The sequence below is a fragment of the Sinohyriopsis cumingii genome, chromosome 2 (genome assembly GCF_028554795.1).
Source record: "Sinohyriopsis cumingii isolate HCF-2022 chromosome 2, ASM2855479v2, whole genome shotgun sequence".
NCBI lineage: Eukaryota > Metazoa > Mollusca > Bivalvia > Unionida > Unionidae > Sinohyriopsis > Sinohyriopsis cumingii.
Window position 1 is genome coordinate 30,329,452 of NC_142962.1, and position 13,653 is coordinate 30,343,104.

Consider the following 13,653-nt stretch of genomic DNA (forward strand, 5'->3'; position numbering starts at 1 on the left):
TCAGGCATCGAGGAATCGACTCAAAATTGAATATATCAAATTGGAATCAAATATTGTCAAAGTTATAATGAGGTTAACCACCTTCGGTAGCTTCCCAAACATTTGCTCATTTCATGGAAAATCTAAATCCCTAGAAAGAGCGCATGGGTAAAGTGGAAAACGACCATTGAACACTTGAAAGTTAAGTGGTATTTAAAATTTCTCGCCGCATAGTACAAATCGAATAGCTTCTTTACCTGTGTTTTATGCGCCAGAAGATTCACTCCTTAGTTTTAGGAGTTTTGCATTCGTGACTTTTACTGGTAACCATACACGTCCTAGAAATGTGGTATTCATTGAGTTTTAACGTATTATCCATAACATTACAAATGACTATATCTTAACCAGCATTCTACCCTAATTATCAAACATTTGAGTTATTATTGATAATTTTGTATACGTACAAAGATTGTTTGTTTAATAAATTTATACATAATCGTGAAATTAATGATAATAATATATATATATATATATATATATATATATATATATATATATATATATATATATATATATATATATATATATATATATATATATATATATATAAAGAACGTGCAAAGAACCTACAGCGCACAATGCACTTTGTTTCTTAGTCATAAGCACGATTCAGGCCAAATAACTTAAACAAATTATTTAATACAGACCATAACTGCATTAGATACATTTGACTGTGGATACATTCAAAAGCGATCGCCGATAGGGAAATTATATCTTTACTGAGCTTTTAAAACTAAATTGAAGAGATTGATTATATAGCATTAGTGTATTTATATTCGATGAGAGAGAGAGAGAGAGAGAGAGAGAGAATTGATATGGCACTATAAATGGATAATTACAAGCTCCTCCCACCCCCCACCCATTTAAAAAATTGAATTGATACAGTATCTGACATATAAATAATTAAGACTGAATAGCGAATACATAAAGGCACTCATCTGTAATATACACAAATATTCCTTTGTATAAAGTAGCTTGTTTTAGTATATGGTTTTCTCGTTTCACCTTCTAACACCGAGGAAACATGGCCTCAAAAATGATGTGTTTCATCTTCCATTCCTACCTTAAACTCGTCTCCAGTAACAAGGGAAGCATCTGCCCCTCACCAGTGTTTGTGGCTCCAGATACCCCATATCAAGATGCCTTGGACATTTGGATGTCCGAAAAATGCTCTCATGGCTTTCTCGTAGCAATCTGCCCGATCGTTCTCCTCAGGCAATGTGATGTCTAGCTCAGTTATGAAAATGGGAAGCTCCGCCTCTGAGAGCTTATCAAGTCTTCGCGGCCAGAAAATTAGGAAATGTGAATGATGGGGGAGAGGTGTTGAAAACACGCGCCTTGTATTGTACTCCTAGAACTTAAAAGTAAGCGTACATGCTGCCATATCCATAGTTGTTGAATTTAGATAAGTTAGTTTTTTTTTACGTTTCCTCAAAGACCACAAGAAACATGGTTAATTTCGTTTAAGTAACAATTTGTAATATCTTCTCTAAATAGCTACGCAATTATAAATGTATGGGTAAAATATGACACGTTCTACGAGATGTGTTAACATAACATTTCCAATTTTGTCTCTAAAAAGATCCACAAATATTATTCCTATGAACATTTTTTAATATCTGATTTCCAATCTGGCCCCAAGACTGCCACATCATGTTAAGTCAATGTATATCTTTTAACACTTTTAACATTGGTTTGCACATTTTGATCCTATAGAGTCCCACAAAGTGTTATGAAGAAACGAAATGATGAAAAATATACATTTTACATAGGATTTCCCAACTTGATCTATTGTAATATTCGTGTCTTTTCCAAGCCATTCCACGTTTACTTACATAATTCGTTACGTTTTGTTACAACCATGACGTACCTTAACATGTTTATATAATTATATTCATCCATCACGTTCCGCTTCCAACAGAATGCAAACTATAAGACAGACATTTAAAATGCACGCCTTAACACACATTGATAGCTGCAGAAGGCAAATAACTCCATGTCTTTACATTTCGTTTATTTTGATGCCTTAGGATGAATGCGTTCCCTTGAGCGAATACGTTTCGGATTCTTCTGTAAGTAACAATATCCTGAAAAAAACTTTGTGTACGTTATTTCTTTTCTTTGTTTTTTTCTTTTTCTTTTCTCGCTTACAAATGATTGAACTCAAGAAGCAAAGCTGGTAGAGATTGTCGCTATTAGAAGTCTGTAGTTGAAAAGGCAACATAAATCTGTAAGAAAATGGACATCAAGTCCCTTGTACTTTAATAGCTATCACAGTGGATAAATGACATTAATTCCATCGTGTATGCAAAGTGGAGAATACAAAGTAAACTTTATTGCACTTGGTAATATTTTGCAGAGTAGGCACCTGAATAGCATTGTTTGGTTAATAAGCTAAGATTCCTACTCAAAACTAATTAATGGTTAAATTGGATATTCTCCATTGTTAATCAAATTAATTGTTCACAAGTGGGCAAATCCTAATGAAAATCCATGATGGAAGGCGATGACTTCTATAATAACCTACGAAGTGCAGATGTGTCAGCAGTCTCTTGTTAAATCACAGAAAATATTTCAGTTTTGAATTCCGTATAAATTCAAGTAAACGTCTTTGTCCAAGAATTATCGGAGCACTTATGTATTTCCAGGGAAAACAATCACTTGAATTCAATAATTTGAAGAAGAAAACATTTCAACCCTGGTCACAATATAATACAACTTAAAATGTAAGAGTTTAAAGCACGACTGATATAATTCTTATCAAAACACAAGTTATACGTCTAAGACGCAAAACGAATTCCAGGATGAGGCCAAAGGTTCATCTTTCTGAAAAAATAGAAGTTTGTTTACCAATTGACACGTGCTTTATATCATGTAGTCCATATGTGACCTTCACTCAGCTTACTGACTTTTACTCTGTGAAAGATAAATAAATTGTTTACCAAAACTGTCGCAGATTTTGAAGTTTTGAAGTTCAGCAACTAGTTACAATGTTTCAGTTCTGGACAAAGTCAAATCCAGTAAACAATGTTACTTTAAAATAGCATGTAACGAAATAACAAAATTAAATCTAACAAAAAATAACAAACAATTAAAGTAAATATACATACAACCTCCCTCATAAAAGAAAAAGAAAGAAAGCTTTCTTTTACAATGGGTCAATTATATATGTGGTTTATAAAAAAATAACATCAAAAGAAATCTTATGAATGATACAAAGTATGCATAAAATAATATATTTATATACACGCGAACGTGCGTCTGATATTTGGTTGTTTTTTCCCTTGATGTGCATGATATCAATATTATATTTCTGTAACAACGAACTTAACCTTAACAATCTCAGATTTTTGTTCTTCATCTTACCGGTGAAAGTAAGGGGCTTGTGATTACTAAACACAATTATCGGAGAGGAAGATGAACTAATGTAAACTTCAAGGTGTTATAATGCCAATATCAAAGCTAGACATTCTTTCTCGATTGTAGAATAAATAATAAAAGACTCTGAGAAGTTCCTGTGTCCCTTAACATGTTATTAGGGAAGGGATTGGCTGTATCAAGCATGAGTTGATATAGAACCCTTCGACATGAATGTTTCATAATTCGCGATAATAAAATCCGACTGGGGTTTATTAGAACAAACAAATGTATTGCAATCAATAGATGACCATGACCTTGACCTCTTAGAAATAAGAGCATTTAGAATAGGTCTGTCTTAATTCTGTTGCTTATTTTTCAATTTGTAGCAATCAGACATAACGTGTCTTTCCTTCTTACAATAGGTAGACGTAGAAAGAGATTAGGATTTCTGATCATTCTTATCAGAAATTCGACTTCTAAACTTTGTGCCATATTGAAATTTAGAGGGGCTTGTATTCGGCTGAAATACTTTTCTACCAGAAGGCTTCAGAGCGGAAGAGTTGCTTACAAAATAAACTTTATGAGTTAAGGAATACCTATCAGCAGAACGAGCAGCATTTTCTATATTTTCGACCTTATGTTCATCAAGATAAGTCTTAATGTCACTATGGACACATTTCTTGAACTCTTCATTTAATACGTGTTGTCTTAGATTTTCATAATCTTGATCAGCTTTCTTGGCTAAGCACCACCTATCAAATAATTGCACTTTTTTTCTTGCGAATTTGACGTGAGTTTCTCCAGCTTCTGTCTTTATAGTTCCTGAAGTTTTGTCGATAAGCCTCAGGGACTAACTCATAACCCTTTTTAGATGCATTCTTAGCCAGATCTTAGCCATCTCTCTGCTGTACTGACATGGATGCATAAAATGTCTCGGGTTTTCCCAAAAGGTGCGCTCTGTAATAATAGAGTCCAATGCTCCCTCGGACATTTCAACTCAATGATTCTTACTCTGAGAAAGATAAAAAGAATTTAAAAAAGTTGTTTGCCAAAACTGTCACTGACTTTGAAGGTCATCAACTAGTAACAATGTTTCAATTCTGGACAATGTCAAATCCAAATATATATATATATATATATATATATATATATATATATATATATATATATATATATATATATATATATATATATATATATATATATATATATATATATATATATAGGTAGATAGATAGAGAGAGAGAGATACCCACGTTATTGAACTCGAGTTGTGCAGTATATACAAAACTTCGTCAGATTTTCGTACATGCATATGTGCCATGGTGGAAACATGGGTGTTCATTGAGAATTGGCACATGTGGATGCTACTGACTTCCTTCATCGTTCCCGATGTCACTACGTCATAGTCATTGGCGAAGAAAGGAATATTATGGTCAGCAAGACGAACCTGACGGTAAATGTCAAAGGTGTGTTGCTGAAAAAACCACCCATGTAGGTTTTCATTGATGACATCCCAGTTCTCCACACTGAAATGCATATAAACCTCTCTAGGAAACACCCGATGCAATGCATATTTGGGATTTGAACATAAAAAGTTATAAACCCTTTATATTACTAATTCGATGATAGTGCGTCAACATTTAGACATTAATTGGTTTGCAAAAATTCATATATATTTTATTAGGTTTGTAGATTGAAAATGCGTTGTCATATACCGATACCAGATCATTCCAAGGTTGATAATGAATTAACGAATTATGCTTCTTGTATATACATATTGTGAGAATTGCGTCCACAGTTTACATTGTTTCGTCTTTCACTCCTTCACTTTAGATATTTTTGACATTGTCTTACTTAAAAATCTCACCATAAGCTCAATATAATCTAATTCATCTTTGTTTCCTTCAGATCAACGTACAAGATATGCTTCTATTTTACAGTAATTGTTTGCATGTGTTTAATTTCGACCTCATCTTCTTCGTTCTTGATGGAGAAATGAAAGAGAATGGATCACTTATAGCCATTTCTGTTTGAGTACCACTCAATTAATCCTTTCCGTCACTGCTTGCTTGCTTCAAGACATATCCCCGCAGCACCAAGTGAGGGTTGGCACGATCCACTGACGCAACGACACAGTGAGCTCTCACCTTCAGACCGGGGAAAACGAGGCAGATAAATTCACGTTGTATTTTTGTTATTATCTATCTGTCTATGAACCTGATTTTCAGGCACTACAGGGTATTAAAAGCGATACAAATTATGTTTGGCCATATGGTACATTTGGTGGTGGTGTAGGAGTGTATGAGAGCTGAGAAATCCCATAACGGCTAAAATTATCAGCCAACTTCATGTTCTACAAGGGTTAGATCTCTTGCTGTAATAAGAATCTATTCCATACCCCCTGACAATACAGTCATTTTTATTACATATTAGTAGTTTCATGTTCAAAATGTTTATGAAAAGTTTAATTATACATTTTTTACCTTTAATAAATTGAAACTTTAATCGAAAGTTATTGTTACTATTAAATGGTTATAATCTAAGTAATAGAAAGGAGCAAGACCAACAAGTTTTGTAAAGCTTAACAAAATATGTAACTATCAAAGTTATTAGTAATTGTCAAGACATAAGCAAGCATCTATTTACATATCTTATATAATTTTATACCTTTGATAATTCTAAAACAGACCCTAGTCACTTATGCAAAATCTGACTATAGATAATTGGACATTACTACAATTTACAGGCATGAATACAATTTACAAAACTTAGATAACATCATGTACCAGGAATTAAGAAGTATAAATTTCCTTTTTTTTTATAATTTTATACCCCTTTCTTAATTTCAGAAAGATTTTCATATATACATTGGCGTATATTAGAACTCATTATTACCGTATTGTAAAATTTGTATAATTAATGATGGTATGGAAAGTTTTGGTTTTGGGGTCTAAAATGCATGTGGTGCAAATATTGCATTTTGCTGAGATCGAACAGTTCATAATATTTGTATAGTTTTCAGACTATTTGTTCGCCATGAAAATCGACGACATTTGGTGAGTAAAGTTGAAATATGTGTTCTATGCAAATATACGAGTTTAACTACAAACTGGCAGCAAAATATTGGCCTCAAAGAATTAAGCTCATAATTGTTACTTCCGGGAAAATATTGACAAATGTATTCCCTATCTTTTTCTGGAGTTTTTTTTTTCCTCTCTTATTTATGGTGGTTATACACGGCTGACATTTAAGTAATCCTGCTTTAAATGTAACAGAAATTGTATACAATATAAGGAAAACAGTGTTATTATTTGCGTGTATTGTCTTTAGTGCACAGTGAGTTAAACAAGTACCTAATCTCTCGCTGCTTTGATTACAGTTTAGCCTCTCAATAAAATGACGGATAATCCATGGAAAGTTCTTCACTGTGTTATCTCTGTGACGATTCTTTATATTAACATATGATTTATTGACACACTAGACATTTAAATGTAAGCAATATGTATATAAAATAACTGCGTGTTGCGTCGTCTTGGCGTTGGCTGTACATTTATTTCATATGAATATTATCGTGATTTTAAAAATTGGTTAAATATTTTCCTTTCATTTGTTGTTGTTGAGTTTAATTATAGTGGCGTGCGCACAATTGTGCATGTGCCACTTTTTTCTGACTGCACCGCAGCCTGCTAGTTGTTCCTGGGGAAGGGGATGGTGCCACCTCCCCCAGGCTTTTATGGATTCAAGGAACCCTGATAATTTGGCCTCAATCTGTGGGTCCTTAAAGGTCCCTTACATTTGAATGGTTGGCTGTCATTAGTGGGAAGGAGAGTTCTGGAGCGGTCCTGCTTGCTTCACATAGCTGGTTTCTTGTTGCATTTGCCTGGTGTTTCTTGCGATTTTTTTTCGATTTTTTTTCTTTCTTTTTTTCTTCAAAATATTCTAAAAGGAGGTGGCAAATGTTCTATGCTGTTTATAGAGGTTCTTAGTAGAAATCATGTATGAAGAGAGATTTTCAAGGTTATTATGGTATTACTAGTCGAAGTGTTTAGGGTGTGTTTCCTACGTTATGTTATTTATAAGTTTTTAGATATTACCTCTTTAAGTTATTTATTAGTTAATGTTTTTAGAGATTGAATGTTATTTATATTTTGTTTAGCAAGAGACCGGAGTCCTAGCCGATTACACGGTTCGTTAAGGACATCTAGGACCAGAATCCTAGCTGATTACTCGATTCGTTAAGGACATCTAGGACATCCGATTTTGCGGTTTCCTTAGTTTATATAGACGCTTCGTAAGTGAATTATTTATTAATACTTTTATAAAATTGAATGATATGTTATGGGTTTTTATGTGGTGGTTTCTAAATTTATTTAGCTAGTTACTGGGTCTTTTGGTTTTGTGAGGATAGTAATTATATTTTGTTCCTAAGTCCTTTCATAGTTTAATAATGGACATAGGTCTCAAACACGCCATTGTACGCTGTCTAGTTACGTCATATCAGGGACGTCATAATGTAATGATCAAGTCATGTCGAGCTGCAAGATAAATGTTCATTTGGTAAAAGCGAGTATGCTTCAATAATTTGCAGCCGAATTTTTAGGTTACTATGAAATAGGTGAAACCCAGGAAAGAGTGTAGCTTGGTAGAAATGTGTGTACTGATTGATGCCTTTATGATTTTCTTGGTTTGCAAGAAATATTCATTTATTTTCTGACGGATTTAAAAATATGAGTTCGAGGTTTGGAGATTTTCACAGTAAGAAAATATAATATATAATAAACATGAGGAACACTTTTTAGTTTTCATCGTTTTATTCCGTAATTACTGATGCGCAAAGCACCTGAAGAAATTACATAGACTAGCAGGAGAATGTTGCCATTTACAAATTGCTAACAGTAGAGCTGTATGCTGTCTCATACGACGACCGCATTGGTTTGATGTGGGTTCTTCGCGAGAAATAAGAGTTCACGAATGCAACCATATTTCAACGTAATGCAGTTACGCAGTGAATGGACTTAGATACCTTCATTGCCAAAGAAATCATCGAGATTATATTCGTAAGCAATTAAAAATCTAAGTAACATAAAGACACTGAAATGTACTTTCAAGCCATCTTTTCCAATATCTACATCAAGTGACCTTTAAAACGGAGACGCTTGTTTATATTCATGAAGTGACATTGATTGCTCACGATTTATCTCTGTATAGCAGACAAAGACCCTCCTCGCAGAATTACACATATCCACTTTTTCACCAAGAAGACATGCACATATCACATGATACATACACGTATTATCTAAACAGGTTGTGTGATTTGTGTGATTTGGTTTTTAATGTAGCTTTAACAAATTTTCTGTCATATCGCTACGATGTCTGCAGTGTGGCAGTTTATAGTGATGTCTAGCACTGGGGCATCAAGTCTCAGACATGTAGCATGATGTCCCACCCAGTCACATTATCCTGACACTAGGCCGACCACTCCTAACACTAACCTCATAATGCTGAGCGCCAATCGAGGCAGCTGTTAGCACCATTTTTGTAAGTCTTTTGTATGACTTAGTCGGGGTCGAACCCACGACCTTCCGCATCCGAGGCGGACGCTCTAATCACTAGGCCACCGGAGCGGTCCTCTAAACAGGCTGTTGCGCGGGCAATGAAATTAAAATAAAACAACGATTTACGATTATTGAGGATTCATTCAAAGACATGCTGGATTATGGTACATCAAGACTATGGTGTATCATCGAATTCAAGAAGAATATAATTTTTTCTGAATAAGCTATACTTGTTTTACATGTTATAGAACATTTAAGATTCGATGAAATTAATTCAAAATACAGTTGAGTATCTTTTAAATATTTTAATTTGTATTAATGTGAAATCTTTTTACTTAAGGATTTTAAATAATAGTTTGTTTTTGCTTTTTTTCTATTACATAATTTAAGATCTTAAGGTCGTAACAAAATTAGGCGCCCCTCCGGGATCTGAATTTGTCTCAAACATTTCAGAGATATACATAATTGACTTTAAAATATAAATTGACGTTGTTTCGTTTTTTATCTTCCCTGGAAAAGATTTTATTGTAATACATTTCATAAATCTTTAGTCAGACCAACAATGTCTTCAGATATCGAGAACTGTGGTCCAAATCCCACCATGAAAGGGTAAAAGTCTATGAAAAAGGATGCGTTGTTTAGGCATACACGACAGTTTCATATTTCGGAAGTAAAAGCATCTTTACAAAACAAAAATATAAAATATTTCGGTTCAGTCATTTTGGATGATAACGACATGGATTTGATAAGTAAGTCTGTCTCTGGCTTGGAAGGAAATAAAAGGGATTAAAATTTAAAAAATATAAAATAGGTTGAATTAGAATTAACAAAGCTTATGCTACAGACATAAATAATGCAATTACGAATTCTTAAGTGGAAAAGGAGGGGCAAAAAAGGAATCACAAAGAGAAGGAGAGAGAGAGAGTTAAAATCAGAGAGCAAGTGGAGAGAAATAAGCTTGAAGGGAGGGGAAAGGAAGATGTGTCGAGAGACAGTGGCGAGGGAAAACATATGCAAAGAGAGAAAGAAGAGTGGTAAGTACAGAGAAGAAGAAGAAGAAGAACGGAAACGCAAAATAGATTAAAAGCATTAGAACTGGAAGGCTCTCAACACATGTCCAGATCTTTAGGCTACCAAAAATATTAGATTAATACCCCGTTTTCATGGAAAAGGTAGACAAATACTACCCTCGCGTTGAAAAGATTGCTACAATTTGCAATAGCCAAGAGAGCATTAGATTTTCTATCAGAATGTTTAGGTATTGACGAAGTTCACGAAGTATGAACTTCACTGTCGGTACAATAAAGTGCTGATTATGATACTGTTAAGGAACTTATCTTGAACGGTTTTGAGTTGGTACCTGAGGCATATCGACTATTGTTTATAAATTTCAGAACAGAAACAGGACAAATCCGTTTCAAATTTGCAAGGGAAAAACAACAACTGTTCGATAGGTGGTGCTCAGACAAAGGGTTGGTCAATATTACAGTAACCAGACACAACTCATATTAATTAAAATGCTCAAGAATTTCATCCATATTGATGTTAAGACCTGTCTTGATCAGCAATAGGCAGAACTTTTGACAAATGCTGTTGAAGCAGGTGATGATTATTCCTCGCCTCAATCGTTTTATTTGTCAATAATTGTTTCTCTCACCAGTTCGTTGGTAAAAACACATACCAGTCTCGTACGAGTACTTCCTAGTCTGAATCTTGTACAAGTTTTAGAAATTGAGAACGTGATAAGGCTGATTAGAAATCCTTATCTCTTGCTTCGTGCACTTTTCGTAAAAGAAAAGGTAGTTACAAAACTATGGAAAAAAGATCTCTAGAGAATGTCGCTGACCAGAAAATTATTCCTTTATCTGACCCATATATTGGTCAATCTTTTACTCCTTGTCTTAATGAAGCAAGAAGTATTACCCAAAGTGACCATATTTGTACTCTTCAGTCTCTTTTTTCTAATTTTGGTGTCAAAAGACAATTATTCTTTTTCAAACAAGAACGAAATCCTGGGATTTCCTATTTTGTTTTAGAGACTATTAGCGGGTCTCAAGCCAAACAGTACGAGTTTGATATTCTGGAAAAAATGGTGTCCTTATGAAAAAATGGAGATCACCTGATTTAGCCGTTGGTGACGAGGGGTCAGTGGGCTATCAATTGATAGTTTAGCGGTCATATCAAAGGGAATTCTTAGTCAAGCCCATGAGACCCATTTGGCTGGTCATTTAAGTTGATGATTCTAAATACTGCAGCGCTTGTGGCACTTGTCAAATGGCAGGACAACACAATCAGAAGATATATAAGGCTCATCGGCAACCTATTCCTGTATTTGACGAACCATTTAGCAGAATAATGGTAGACTGAGCTGGTTCCACACATAAGAGCAAGTCAGGCAAACAATGCTTATTGAAGATAATGACAAGATTTCCAGAGACAATTCCTTTGAGAAATATTAAAACCCAAGCCATAGTAAAAGCTTTGATAATTTTTTCATAAACACATTTGGGCCTTCCTAAATATGTCCACTCTAATCGAGGGCCATATTGAATGCCTAGAATTTTCTAAATGTTTTGTATGAATTAGGTGACATTAGGCACATCAAAGGTAAAAGTAATCTGACTGCAAATGAACTTTCACGTGTATAGAAGTACAATTGCTTTATTTTGTGTATATTTTGACATTCATAAGACTTCTATGTAATTTTAATAAGTATAGTGTAATATGTATATTTGATTAATAAATAAAAGAAAACTTTATTGTGTAATACTTTCTTTTTCTTTATGAGGGGAGGCAATATGCATATTAAATTTGTATTGTGAGTTTGATTTTTTCCGTATTTGAGAATAGTGGTTTTGGCTTACCTGATTATGCTTATGTTTTTGTCACCTTTGCAATGTAATAATAAGTTGTGTACTGATATCTGAGTTCCAGTGTCTAGCCCTATTTACAAAATTAGAATTGTCAGGAAGAAAACTTGTTACCTTCATTAGGGCAATTTAGTTGTCTTAGGTTCATATATTGTGTAGTGGTAATTGCATTTTCATTCCTAATTTACATACAGTCTTTGAAATCCTTTTCATTTGTGTTCATATATAATTTGAGAAGAGATTTTAACTTAAATTGTTCATTGGAATTACAAAATACACAGTGAATTCGGACTAAGACATTACTTTGCGAATAATAATGAGGATTCATTCAAATACATTTGCATTATATAATTGTCGTACATCAAGACTATTAGTACATCAGAACATTCAATATACTTGGTACATCAACACATTGCCGTCTATTGGAATTCATTCAGAACATTCCATTCATTTGGATCGTGATAGGAGAGTCAAGATTATTAGGAATTCAATTTTCGCAACACTGTGTCGTCAGAGCAGCGAATGGATCAATTACAACACTGCATTTGGTGGTGAAAAAGTCTTACCATTTCAGTAAATATTACAAGAAAAATTGAACGGTGCTCTCAAGTATATGAGATATCATAGGTACACATTTAATATTGATACCGCACACTGGCATGCCCAAACATAAAACGAACATACAACAAATACAAATATTTACTTAGTAGATAACCCGAAACAGTTAAAGCACTTGAGAGAATATATGATTTAATCGTCGTTAAATACGAGAACATGAGAATCGTTTTTCATTAAGTGACATTGACGTGATGTACTTAGGAACAACAATTCCACAGATATTATTGGAAGTTATGTTTCCAACCTACGCAATATGATCTAAGTTATATTTACAATCCATGCAAAGGTATCTGTAATTTCGAAAAGATCATTCTAAACGTGTTTTGTGTGTATTTTAAGTTTCAAAATATTCATGAAAATCAAAGCTACCAAAGGCTCTATATAATGTTGCTCATGAGGAATTAGAACAATTTGAATCCCTGAACTTTTCTTTAAAACTGCATTACAGAGTATATAGACCTCATATGACCAGTGCAATCAAAACATCGTACAAAAATGAACCTTTTAAATGTAATGAAGTTTGTACAATCTTTGGACCTTATTATCAAAGTAAAATGGTATACCTTTTCTTATAGTTATTATTTCATAAAATGCTTTTTTCCTTTGGTTTTTTTATGAATAGTTACATCCAAAACCTAAAACAAGATAGGGTTCTTAGTAATTATAGATATAAAACGAACATTGGTTAGCATATTTAATCAGGATGTTGAAATATCGCAGTTCTGACACAAACGAAGCTAACATTACATCTTATACCTGAGATGCATCTTCTGCTTCCGTTGACTTTATAACTTGGTCGAATTTCGACTTCCAGTTCGTGTTCTCGGCGATTCCGGTCAGGGAGGCAGAATCCATTAGGAAATCTATACATGGATCTAACCCCTCCGCGAGAATTCGGCTGGTTTAATGGCTTAACAAGTATATCGAATATGTATGTTATACAAACACATGGATGAAATATAATTGTCACATTCAGAACAGTAATACAATGTAAGCTACGAATAAAGATATCACCTTATAGAATTGCTATAAGTATAAAGTAGCGACGTATTCGTAATTTAACATTATACGATCGGTCCCCCACCCCACCCCAATAACCCTAACCTTGTGCATTTAGGTATGTCAATCGGTATGCATGTGCCAGTGTATCACAGATTTTAAACAGTGATTAAAATATACTGGTATACATTTTAACGACAGGTGTATAT